General features: G+C 41.3%; 1 long non-coding RNA gene across 1 annotated transcript in view; it reads left to right on the top strand.

Moving 5' to 3' along the window:
* Positions 1 to 12,608, top strand: part of LOC135417969 (uncharacterized) — a 333,771-nt gene that overhangs the window by 89,256 nt on the left and 231,907 nt on the right. Inside the window, exon 2 of the long non-coding RNA XR_010432281.1 lies at positions 9,013 to 9,171. This is a non-coding gene — a long non-coding RNA (uncharacterized LOC135417969). The remainder of the gene's footprint in view (positions 1 to 9,012; positions 9,172 to 12,608) is intronic.

Consider the following 12,608-nt stretch of genomic DNA (forward strand, 5'->3'; position numbering starts at 1 on the left):
TGGATCAGAGGCAATTTCAGCCAAGCAGCAATGTGGACATATTGACTTTTTCTCCCCAAGGGCAATCTCATCCATCCTTGAAAGGAGACCTGTGGAGCAGCATGCACTGTCATGCCCCACCATGCTTCTCAAGTGGTAAATGAGTAGCACACTCTGAGAGACTGTGGGATCTCCACTGACACCAAACATGTCACTGAGCTGCCAGTACAATGGAAGCTGGGAGAGCTGCTGGCCTAGGATCGGATGTCAAGGAGAAGTGGCAGGAGATGAGAAGTGCCAGGAATACTGCTTCCCAGCTGGCTCTGGAAACAGTTTATGCCTGTGTCCATCCGCACTCAGATCAAAGCCTCCCTGAATTATTCAGGTGCTCTTTGAAAACTCTCATCATGCAGAAAGTGAAGGCAGCTTGGCTTTACCTGCTGGAAAACAAACACTCATTGTAAGCTCCAGGGCTAAACCAAGGTTCCTCTGCTCACACAATGACAGCAGCTCCTGCCACCTTTATGGCAGGAGTTCTCTTCTTGTTACACCAGGTTCTTACATATGGGTCTCGAATGTGTGGGCCTTCAGTCCTTACAAGCTTCAGTAGGTACTTTGCGTCTATCTCAGCCCAGCCTTGCACTGATGCATTGATCCTACCTTCTCCAGTGTGTTGGGCATGTGGAAATAGATGCAACTGTAAGAACAACTACTGGCAAACTCACCTGGATGGTGTTGCGTTCTTCCAGCTGCATCAGTGAGAAGAACATTAGGTTCAGCCTAAAAATATTAATAAGATAGCACAAACTTGAGATTTCCTGGAGGGCAAGGGTAGTGTGTGCTCTGTTGTGCCATGATGCTGCAGCCACTCTGTTGAAGTGATGGGGCCCTGGCACTGATCCCCAGACTCTGAGAGCAGCAGCACACAGCCGACAGTGCCACGCAGCAGCTTAAAAGAAAAAAGTGGCCTGAGAATGGTGAGACAGAGTCAGAGCTCTCTGCTGTCCTTTTAGATACCAATAACTTCCTCTTCTGTGGAGCAAGTCCAGAAATCCTTGTGTTAGAAGAGCTGTTTTGGTATCATGGGCAGATGCAGCTATCTTACAAGGAGAGACTATGTACAGCCTTCATATGACTTTCTGCATATTAAGCTCTCTGCATATCCAAGGCTGGGATTACTCAGTCTGACATTATGAACTGTGATGTCTTCATAATATTTTAGTTGCGTGTTTTCTTTTAAATGCCAACACCAGGAGACAAATATCACATTAAAAAGTAACTTTTATTTTTAGGACGGTGCTTTACTAGCCATGTGACTGAGAAGGTGAGAGGATTAAAAGGAAGATGGAAACCCTCAGTCATCCCTGACATTTTTTGCTTCTGAGGTTTTAATTCTGTTTTCTGACTTGCTGAACACTTTCAGCAAGCCCCATTGCTAGAAAGTTCATCAGCCAAATACCACTTTTCATCCTCTGCTGTTGACTAAGTTAACAGCCTACAGATCTACAGGGTCAGGCTGTTCTTACACAAAAAGGTATCAGCAATATTAGTGCTTATGGTAGTCCACATTGATCTCCTAGAATCACAAGATGCTTTTCTCTACTTGTCAGTACTAGTTATATTGCAAAGTCGGTGTCTTTGATGTGGATAACTGTGGATGACGATGATGGTCTGTACCCTCTGAAACACCCTCAGACCCCTCCTCATAAATCATTATCAGCTGCATCACAGAATAATTCCCCAATAGAGAGTGGTTTGACAGTTTCACGCTAGGAACTGGTGACCTGTTTTGTTCTAGTTTAGGCAGGTAAGTTGCCACATACTGCCAGAAAATGATACTTGGAGTACAAATGCATGCTTCAGAGAGAAAGTGATTATACAGAACGATGTCCACAGCAGAGCTGCAGTGCAGGAACACACTGAGTTCTTCAGCCAGCTCCTTGAGGACAAAGTATTGAGCAAGCTTGTAACAGCAAAATACAGGGTGCTCCTGTAATGGGGCTGTCTCTTGGGGTAAGCAAATGGAAGCCCAAAATATCCTTTCATTCCACAAAATGAAATTTTTATTGCCTATTTTTTTAGACAACAAAGGTGATCAGAATCTCCTTAAGAAAGTCTATCTCAAGAAAAAAGTAAATTTTCTGACCTGATTGTTATTAGGTCCTCCACTGTCAAAAGTACTTCATGTCTGATTTCTTCTGTCATGCCTGCTCTGAAAAGGGGTAATTTTTTTCTAGCACCACGTAGGATAATTTTTAAATAATTTTTGTTGTTGTTTTTGTTATTTATAGTATCACTACAATATTTGAGTGACATCAGCAATACTTTTGTTTTCTCGGCATTCATGGTTCCTTTTACCAAGAAGCTATAATCTGCTGAAAATTATGGTAGTCAGATGTTCCATTCTGAATATTATCTGTAACTTGAGAGAATTAGTTTGTAATATGATCCCTTTTCTGAATATCTGAAATATGAGGTTTTTAAAGGCCAAAAAATGACAGTTGTATATCTAAGTTTCACTTCTTAAATTAATTGTTTTCCCCATCACTTTTCAGCTGAAGCACAGGAATGAAATGAACAGAACTAGCAGGGATCTCTGAGGTCACTGAGTTTCGTTTTTTCCCCTTGGGAAAATGACTGGTTTTTTTCTAACTAACACTATATTGTAGTGATTATAAAAAGTGAAGGGAGTGGTTACTATTTCTGCATGCATGCTAATACTTGCCCAACAGGCAGTTACCTAAGAGTCAGGGGTAAAGATTATTGCAGACTGTACATCACCTAAATCATCTTTGCCCATTTAAATTACTCATTAGTTGAAATAAAAGATTTTATTCCTTTTCTTATGTGAAATTAAGGAACACAAAACATTTTTTCATCTAAATTCCTCTATAAAACGTTGGTTATTAGCAACAAACAGATGCTAAAAAGCACACTTAAAGCCTGATTGAGAAACACTACTATGGTTGATCTTGGAAGGGATTTGTAAGGATCCTGTGTGACTTAAATAGTCCTTTGTCAACTGAGTTTCCTGATCAGATTGTACCTTCCACCATACACTAAAAGTTACCCATTGCTGAGCAACTAATGAGAGAGTGAAGCCATAAATAGATATAGATAAGATGGTTGTGGAGCTGTAATCTTGGAAGATTACCTCTGGGATAGGGATGCATACAAGGAAGCAGTCTAGTATATCCCTCCAATGTCTCCTCCAGCTTTGGAAGGATCTGACTGGTAGCTCCAAATCATGAGGATACATTTTTGTAGTTTGTGGCATTTAACCAAATCTGATATGCCATCTGATGTGCTGGAGGGTCTGTCTGAACTTCTAGGTGTGTTCTCCCCTCTGTGTACTGTGATAGGCAGGGCAAGGATTTCTGGCCTCTTTAGAGTGGACCATAGTGGGGTTAGGAGAGGTAAAGGCAACAGCTTTTTGCCAAGATAGAACTGCAGTGGTTCACCAACTCAGACTTCTGCTGTGGTTTGTATGTCCCTATTGCACTGATAAGCATGGAGGGACAGACGTTTATTTGGAGAGACATCTGCAGAAGAAATGCACTTAAGCCTCATATTTGAATATTCCCAAAGATTAGGAAAATCCAGACCAGGAACCCAAAACTTTGAAGTATAGCTCTGTTTCTTCAGGCATCAGATGAAATAATGTGTGGACTGGAAGGGTTCCAACAGTGCAGTTCTTCACTGGACATCATATGTGAAGGAGTTCTTTCTTCTTCAGTAGGGCACTTGAGTGAGCAGCTAACTCTCAGAGAGGCCTAAACTCTGCCATGCCAGTGCAAAACCACCTCTCCCAGGATTTCTTTGTGTTTTGCAGCTTTAAAATGGAAGATGAAATTTTGGTTCTACTGACCCAGTTGAAAAATACATGTTATATTGGATTAAATCAGAATGCATCCCATTGTTTTCCAAGCAGACATGAGAATGTGAAGAGCAGCCCATGCATCGTTTGTAAATCTATGCCATATGGCAGAGACATACTTCTGTCTCTTATTTAAAGGTGAAGATATATCTTGGGGCCTGGCTTGATGCTTTTTGTGACAGAATTGAATGTTTTCAAATCCTAAAGCCATAGCAGGGTGAAGAGTGGAATGGGGTAGTGGAGCACTGGGGTGGACTGCGTAGGGAGGTTGTGTGACCTTCGCTGTTGTTCTTAAAAACAGGCCAAACAAAAAGGTTTAGTACTTTAACAGTGGTTGATCCTGCCTTGGCAGAGGCATGGTCTTGACAATCTCCTAAGGTAAACTTCAGCCACATTTTCTGTGATTCTGTAAAAGTATAGAATTGTTATTATTATTTCTGCTACTACCATTTGAGGAGGGACACTTCTCAGAGATCAGAATCTGATGGTGCCTGGTGCTGTACCTGTATGTGAGAGAAACATGGTCTTGCCCTCAGAGACCTTACAAATATGAGTCAAGAAGCAACGACTGGTATGGACAGCTGAGGGAATACAGAAAGGAGCAATGAGATGCTATTGATCAGCAGGATAGGCAGTACTCATAATACATCAGCAGCCTAACTGCTGTCAGATTTTTGCAGGCATCATGGCTAAGGAGAATTTGAAGGAGGATAATGAGGAAGCTTTGCAAATGAAATCTCCAGGCTCCCACCACCTCTGCTCCAGAGCTGGGCAGCAGCAGGATAATGGTTTACCTCCCACTTCTGACTGTTCTTGTGTCCCTGCCTGCCGCTGCCCACTCTCACTGAGGGCACAGGTTGCAAACTTGTGTCTAGCCTGTATTGTACAGGATGACAGGAGACAGAGCCAGGAAAAGGCCTGGCCCTCTATCCCACATGCTGTGGGATCTCTTCCAGTGACAAGAAGTAAAGTTGATGAGTCTGTATTGAGACAGTGAAGTGACCCCCGTGCTGCTCCACATAATTAATAAATAAAGCACTGGGGGAGTTTTTGCCATGCCGGCTGCTATGACAGGGCTGTCTACGGTGCACTTAAGCATTAAATGACCAATTTCTGTCAGACTAACTTCCCAAGCCTCTCTCTCTCTCTCTCACACACACACACAAAGCTAGCTTCCTCGCTCCCTGCACTTGGAGTTTTTCAGCAACTGATGGCTCCTGGTTCATTTCTGTGGAATTAATTGGTCCCTGAATGAATTCTGTTGACAGGGCAATTTATCATGTGTTTGGGTTGACAGTGTTGGATACCGGTAAAGGGGGGGAGTGGTGTGTGAGTGGGATGAGGGAGATGGACAGGATGGGGGTGGATGGGAGGATGAAGAAGAGGAGGAGTAGAAGAAAGGGGAGGTGGAAGAGGAGATTGTTTAAAAAATTAAAAAGAAAGAGAGAGGAAAAAATTTGTTCCTCTCTGGCACCCTCCATTACAGCTCAGTGCAATGGATAATGCACAAGAACGATTGGGAGAGGAAGGGAAGAGGAAGGGAGTGCCACTGGTCTCATGACAGGAGTCACGATGCTGCTTTTCCGCAATTTGCACCATGGCTTGGGAGGAAAAAAAAAAAAAAAGAAAGAAAAAACCCCAACAGTAAAAGCTCATCGTTGTTATATAGTGTCTCTGGGGCTCAACCAGGAGCCTCCACCTGTAATGCCTACATCTCTATTTCTCCCTCATACCAAAGTGAGTGGGAAGCTAGGGACACATCTGGTTAATCCTCAAAATGCTGATGTGTGCCCAAATACTGTTTCAGTAGGCATGAGTGCAAATGCCTCTCATGATGCATTGGTATCTGTTCTGTCTTCCAGCTTAGGCCATCCAAGGAGGAATCACATCTTGCAAAGCAAATTCCATAGTCTGGGTTCCCTGTTTCCCTTCAGTATGGATCAGAAAGGGGTGCCTGGTCCCATATATGCCACTGACAATCCCAGGTTACATCATTTCACATCATCCAAGACTGGGACAAGGAGGGACTTCCTAATTACATTGTCATTAAAATGTCATGTCTGCAGCATATTGATTCAGTTTCTAGTCAGAGCAATGTAGATGATCATTTTAGTCCTTCTGACTTCACAACTTCTGAACGTGTAAGCGTGGGTAGGTGTGCACACACATGTGCTACAGCATGGATGTTAACACCAACCAAAGACAGAAAGAAATTCAATTTGAATGAAGTATTTTAATAAATATTAAATAGATTTTTTAAACAATGTCTTTTCTAGGAATCTTTGAGTGTCCTAAAGAGATGTACTAAAGACTTAATCAGAGGGAGGTTGGTCTGTGAAGTGTTGGTTGCATGCATGTGGAGAGGACAGGCTTCATTAGTGTCATCTTCACGTATGTCTCCTCCCCCAGACTTCCCTACATTGCGAGTGGGATGTTCCAAAATACTCAGTGCTGAGGTCAGTGGAAGAGTCACCAGTGGCTTTCCTGCTCATCTCACTGAGAGCAGCATTAAGTCAGAGCTCAGCATTTCTGAAGTGGCCATCCAGAGCCTTGAGCTACAGGCTAATGGGACCTGCCTTTGTTTCTCAGAGCGCTGTGGCTCAGTTTACCAGCATTCAGTCATCATCTCTGCATTGGGACCAAAGGTTTAATCAGTCCAGCGTACAGAAAGAGTGCCCATATCATAAACACCCTGGAAATGAAACTGAATTTGAGTGGCAAGCCCAAAGCTAGGGGTGATTATTTTGTTCAGTCAGATATAATGCAAATGCAAATATAATTTTCATCTCAAAAAAGGTTCAACTGAGCATCAAGGAGACAGACTGCTTGTTTATAGTTGTATACATGCTTGTTTTTACCCTTGGTTCAGTCAAGCCTCTAGCCTCCATCCTGCTTGTGCACATATGAGCATCAGATCTTCTAGAGTGCTAAAATGGAGCAGGTAGGGTGGGGAGATGTAGGAAGCCAGCAGCTGTCACAGTAAAACTGCGGAGGATTTAAGAGTCTTTTTGTAGGGCCCCCAAGTTTTCTGCCAGTTAGAAAGCCAGTTAAAATTACTGCAGTAAGAGCAAGTGTACAGGAAGGAACAGCCTTGCAAAGGCATGCTGGGTGGAGGGAAGATTTATTTTCAAGCACTCTTATTTTCCTTCTCTTGGTATGATCACTTCAAGGAAATGGTGCAGACAGCTCCTTCTAAAGGCCTTTGTAACAGGTTTCCATTGTATTTAATTACTCAGGTAAATACAGCTGAGATTCATCTGTAGTGAAGCGTATCAAACCTGGAAATACTCATCACTAGAGATGACCATATCCAAAATAGCAATTGTGTCTTGAAATAGTGAGTTGAAGAAGAAAACACATGAGTATAGCAATTTTTTATGTGGGATTCTGAAGTGTAAGTTTACACTGTTTGGGGTGGGGACCCACTCTCTGTTGTAGTGTAAGACAACAAATAAAAATACTGGAGGAACTGACATACACAAATTGGCAATGGTGGCAATAATAACTGAGAAGTGATTTGTCTGCACAGAAGTCATGCAAACAGAGCTTAATCAGAAAACTTGTGAGATGTATGTGGTGCTTGGAAAGGACCAGTCTGAACTGGGCAAACCTGGTGGGTTACAGTCCCAGAGAACAGAAACATTGTTGATTGATAATGAGAAAGTGCTTGTATAGGAATTGAGTGTTTTTTTATTAAGAGGGACTTCACACAGAGATATAAAACATAAACTCAGGTTATTTATAAATGGTTTTTTTCCCTCATTAAAAATAAGATTTGTAGTATTACAGTTTATAAATATGAACCAAAACAAAGAAAATACAGTTTAGTAGCAAGGGCTCTGCAAGATAAGTAAAAATATCTGAGAAGCTCTAGCAGCTACAAGTTGATACCAGGTAAATTCAACCAGAAATAATGTGCGTATTTCCAACAGTGTAGGTAATCAGCTGTCAAAATACTATAGTTAGGGTTCAATGTACTTTCCAGCACTTGAACCTTTATACTTGGTAGCAAATGCTCCTCAGAAACAGATTCCCTTAGCTCAGCTCCAGCTATTGGACCCGCAGCAGGAATTAATTCAAAGCAGCCCTATGGTATCTCATATCAGAGACCAGACAAGATGATCACAGTGCAGTAGGAGTCTCCTCTGGGGTAGCTGTGGCAATGAACTTGAAAACAGCTATCTTAAAAGTCAATGCCTGATTCCAGTTTCGCTTACGCACTGTTTACACGAATGTAACTCTTCTGACTTCAGAGGTCTGATTGACAGTGGTGGATACAGAAGGCAAATCAAGCTTCTGAGAAAAATGGTTATGATCAGGCTGTCCTGAGCCAGTGAGGTGAACATGACATAGGACACATTAAAGGAATAAATGGGCATATTTTCACTTATAACACTGAAGGTTTGAGACAGAAACACAAACATTTTTATATAAAAAAAATTATCCCTGAAAAGAGACAGTAAAACCTGAAACAATGCAAATCTTTCTGTATTGTGAAATACAGATGAAAAAACTCCTGTGATTGAAGAGGCAATGATTCAAAACTGAACTCTACATAAAACAGTGGACACAAAATGAACCAAAATAAGCTCAAAGAAGGTTGCATTTAGAACTAAACAGGATATAATAGGTAGGTAGCTAAGGTGGCAAGACAAATGACTTGGAATTATTCAATATGCAGCTCCTGCAGCAGGCTCCATGATTACAAATGTAAGCTAGAGTTGCAGGCTGAGTTTCCTCACTTTTAATGCTCAGTCTGTGGATGTAGGAGTATTGGATTTGTAAGAGTGGGCCAGGCTTGTGTTTTGACTGGTTGACCATCTCTAGCAGTAGTCTCAACAGATTCTTAAGAGGAAAGTGGAACTGTGCAGAGGGCAGACACAGGAACCATCTGCAGTTTGTTGTGAGCTCAAGTAATCTGCAGGTTGGCTGAATCCCAGAAATGTTCATAGCTTTCTATAGTGGTTGTTGAATGCTCATAACCCTGGATTATTTTCTGCCTATAAAAGTGTCCTATCTTTTCTGGTATCACGGTGATTCCTTTGGTTACAAGTTCAGTTGGTCAAAATACAAACTGGTGGGGAAAAATTTTAATCAGCTTTGAATTTGCTGCTTTGTAATCTAATCAGTTGTCATCTTTTTCTTGTGACCTGCAGAATCTGGTTCTGCTAAGGAAGCCTCTGGCTTGTCTTCTGGGGAGTGTTCAGGAATCATTTTGATGAATTCCAGTTAAGAGTCTTTTTGACACCAGGGGATGCAAAGGTCAAAGGATGCCCTGAGCAGCACATAACGGACTACATGGAGCACAGATAAAGGTAAGACAATGGCACAATTGTAAAATTGAACAGAAAATTCCTGAAGACATGAATAGCATTTGAATTTGGAAGGATCTTGGAGTGAATGGTGCAGCCAAGATTTCTGCCTGGAGCCCCGCAACACTATGTAAAGACCCTTGTATGCTTGGTGAAGAAAGTAATAACAATGTTATGTCTCATTATGTAGTGATTAATCTGGAACGGAACTTTACAGAAAGTTGTAGACAATCTCATCAGAAACAAGAGTTTTTGTAGTCATGTGAGACTTGTGAGGAAGAATTAGTGTGGTTGCTTGAAGATAAGAGATCTCTGAGTGCCTTCTGGCATGCTTGTGATTCAAGCAGGAGACCTCAGTAAATTGCTAGACATGGCAGTGGTCTGCATAGCAATTTGTCTTTAACTAACTTTGTTTATGGCTAGTTAAAAGAAATTCAGGGGACTAACCTCACAGCCAAGTGGATACTCAGTCATGAACAGAACTGACAGATTCTCACTGACATTTGTAGAGTCAGTCTCTGTCTTTAGCACAGCACAAGTAACGTCATACCAATACTGCAGCATTAACTGAGCTTTATAGCAACTCTCCTATGAGTCTGAGGGAGCTACCCTCAATGTAGGCAAACATCCTGAGAAAAGATAGTCACTTTGGTCAGAAAGGTAAAATCTCATTGCTCAAGTTGAGAACCATAGCTGATTGCATATACAAGTTGGTTGCTATCAATATCATGTATTTTCAAACACTGAAGTCATGCCTGAATTCACAGCAGAAACTTCTATGAGTAGCAGTCTGCTACTTTGGCAGCCCAGAGAGTAGCATAAAGGGGCTCTTTTGCACTGCGTTTATTCAAGGCACATGAAATCCTCCATGGAGGAAGTATGGCTAGTGCTTTTGTTTTTAAACTGTTTCCATCTCTTCTTCTAATGACCATTTTCTCCTCTCTTTGGCTTCTTCAGTCTGGGCTGTATCTTAGGTGACTTGTTTAGGATTTGAATAAGAGATGCTGAGAAGAGCTCATTTGGGGTGAAAAATGTAATACAATGAGAATAGATGGCAGAAAAAATAGCTGTTATTATTTTGGCCCTGATAACCAAAACTAGAATTCTGCCTTTTTTTTTTTTCAAGGTTTATCAGATTAGGAGCAAGCCAGGTTAGACCACTCACTAGTTTTGTGTGCCTAGGAAGAAACAATGTCAGGGAAAACATTTTCCATCTTTGATAAGCAAATCAGATAATCAGTGGCTTGCAGATTCACCACCTTTTTGTCACTTTCAAATAGGGTTAATAGGACAAAGTGGGAGGACCTGCAATCACAACACTTACATCTGAGGAGAAGGAGCACAAGGAAGTTTTTGCAGCTGTATGATTTTTGTCAGTATCTCCTCTATTAGCAGCATGGGGAATTTCAAACTGAGTGTCTGTTTTGGCAAATTAAGGGCTGTTCTGGAGCACAAACCAATCTCAGTAGTCTAAGATTCCAGCTGCCTTTTGAGGCTTTTGTTTGGCCATTTAATGTGGGCTCTGACGCTCACTGTTACCGTACACAGATATGTATTGCACAAATCCCACACTCAGTTCTCTGTGTAAGTAACCAAATAATCCAGGCTCAGTTTCTCGATATTTTGAGTGGTTGTGCAAGGGAAGAGATACATCAAAGCTTTAATTTTGCTGTATTAAAGCCTTTGTAATTCAGAGATCACACAAACCTAGTACCTTTGCTGATTTATGACTAACTTAGAAGGAAGGACTCCAAAAAGCCTCCCAGTCACCTTTGAATGAAACACAAAAATAACGAAACCCAGCCCTGTGATATGGCCATGTAAACATTTGCCTTTCCTTGCCACACTCTTCACCATCGTCCCAAATGTTCTAGAGTCTCTCTTTCTTCTGAGGGAAAGGTGAAGTGTGTGCTCAGTCTTGGTCTGCAAAGGCAAACAGGTTTCAGAGCAAATAAAAATGTTATTGATTTTTTTTTGCTTTTGTAGTATCAGCCAAGTAAAATACATATGAAGAGGTAAAACACATGAATAAACAAACAATAATGGGTGAAAATAGACAATCTATACTCAAAAGACAAAATTAGAAAGGTGCACATGACAACACCGGAGATCAATAAAGATTGTGCCAGGTTTCCAGAGTCAAAGACTGTTCTGAGTTCCCTTTAGTTTTGTTTCCGCTCTCTCTCCCCTCCTTTTGGTGGGAACTTCACATGTGGCACCTTGACCCAGAGCAGGATTTTCTGGGAAGTCAGTAATTCAGAGAATTTGCCTTCAAGGAGAAGAAATGTTCAACATCACCAGGATGTTTCACAGGAATGGTGCTTTGTGGCCTTTCCCCCCAAATATTTTGCTGTTCATAGTTTATTTCATGGTAGGTCTTTGAGACCTCTGGTGTGGGCCAGGAACCCACTACGTTTGCTATGCGAACACAAAGCAGCAAGAGAATTCCTGCTACAGACAGTAATACCTTAAATCTAGTGAGGGTGATCACCTGTGATACAGACAGAAGGGGGAGCAAAATTAAATAGCTGGAGCATAGGGTATAGCTTAAGTCCCTTCTGATTTATACTAAAACCTAAAAAGAAGTTGAATGGTGAATATGTATCCTAGCTGGTAGAAGAACAGGGGAGTTTTCTTAATGGACTTTAGAACAGTCTTTTCAAATAAGGGCAAGTTAAAAATAAATGAATTCATTAAATCTCAGGTCTGATTAGATACAGAAAAAAATGATGGAGAAATTTTTGGGGATCTTTAGCAAAAGATGTTACAAAAAATTTCAGAAAAGCTAAAGGTGTGTAGTGTACAACTGAGTGTCCAAACATTTCTCAAAGTCTTGTAGTAAAAATACTGAATTCTACATATTTACATGCCTAGCTCACATTTGAACCCTTTTGAGGAGCTGGTCCCAACTGCAGAAACTGAGCCTTTGGAATATTCTGACAAAGGTGAAACTGAATAACAAAAGATTATGAAGTTCAGAATACTTGCCAGTTTCTTATAGTTATTGGCCAGTGAACCCTCAAAGTTGATGGGATGAGAACAAATCATGGAAGGAAATCTCACTCCACTCCTGTGTGCATCTGCAACAAGAAAAGATGCTCATGGTCTGGGAAAGTTCTGGGCTGTTGGTGATTCTGGGAGACTAGTGGTGTTTGGTTAGATCCCTGAGTATGGGTTGCCTGTGGGTTGCATTTTAGAGACCTGCTTTTGGGGATCTTGGCCAAGCATCTTCCTGAATTAAAAGTTTTGTGGACATTATCTGGGCTATTGATGTGCTTCTGTGACCTATCTGTTAGCACTCTATTTCCACTATGCAGCATCTTAAAGTTTCTCTTCTATTTTGTCACAGCATTTTCCAACTCATTTGCTTAGACATTTTTTATGTTATGTGTATGTATTCCCCTTCCAGAAAATGATGAAGCAGGTAGAAAACCTGTGTT

Source organism: Pseudopipra pipra, chromosome 8, assembly GCF_036250125.1.
Source record: "Pseudopipra pipra isolate bDixPip1 chromosome 8, bDixPip1.hap1, whole genome shotgun sequence".
NCBI classification, from domain to species: domain Eukaryota; kingdom Metazoa; phylum Chordata; class Aves; order Passeriformes; family Pipridae; genus Pseudopipra; species Pseudopipra pipra.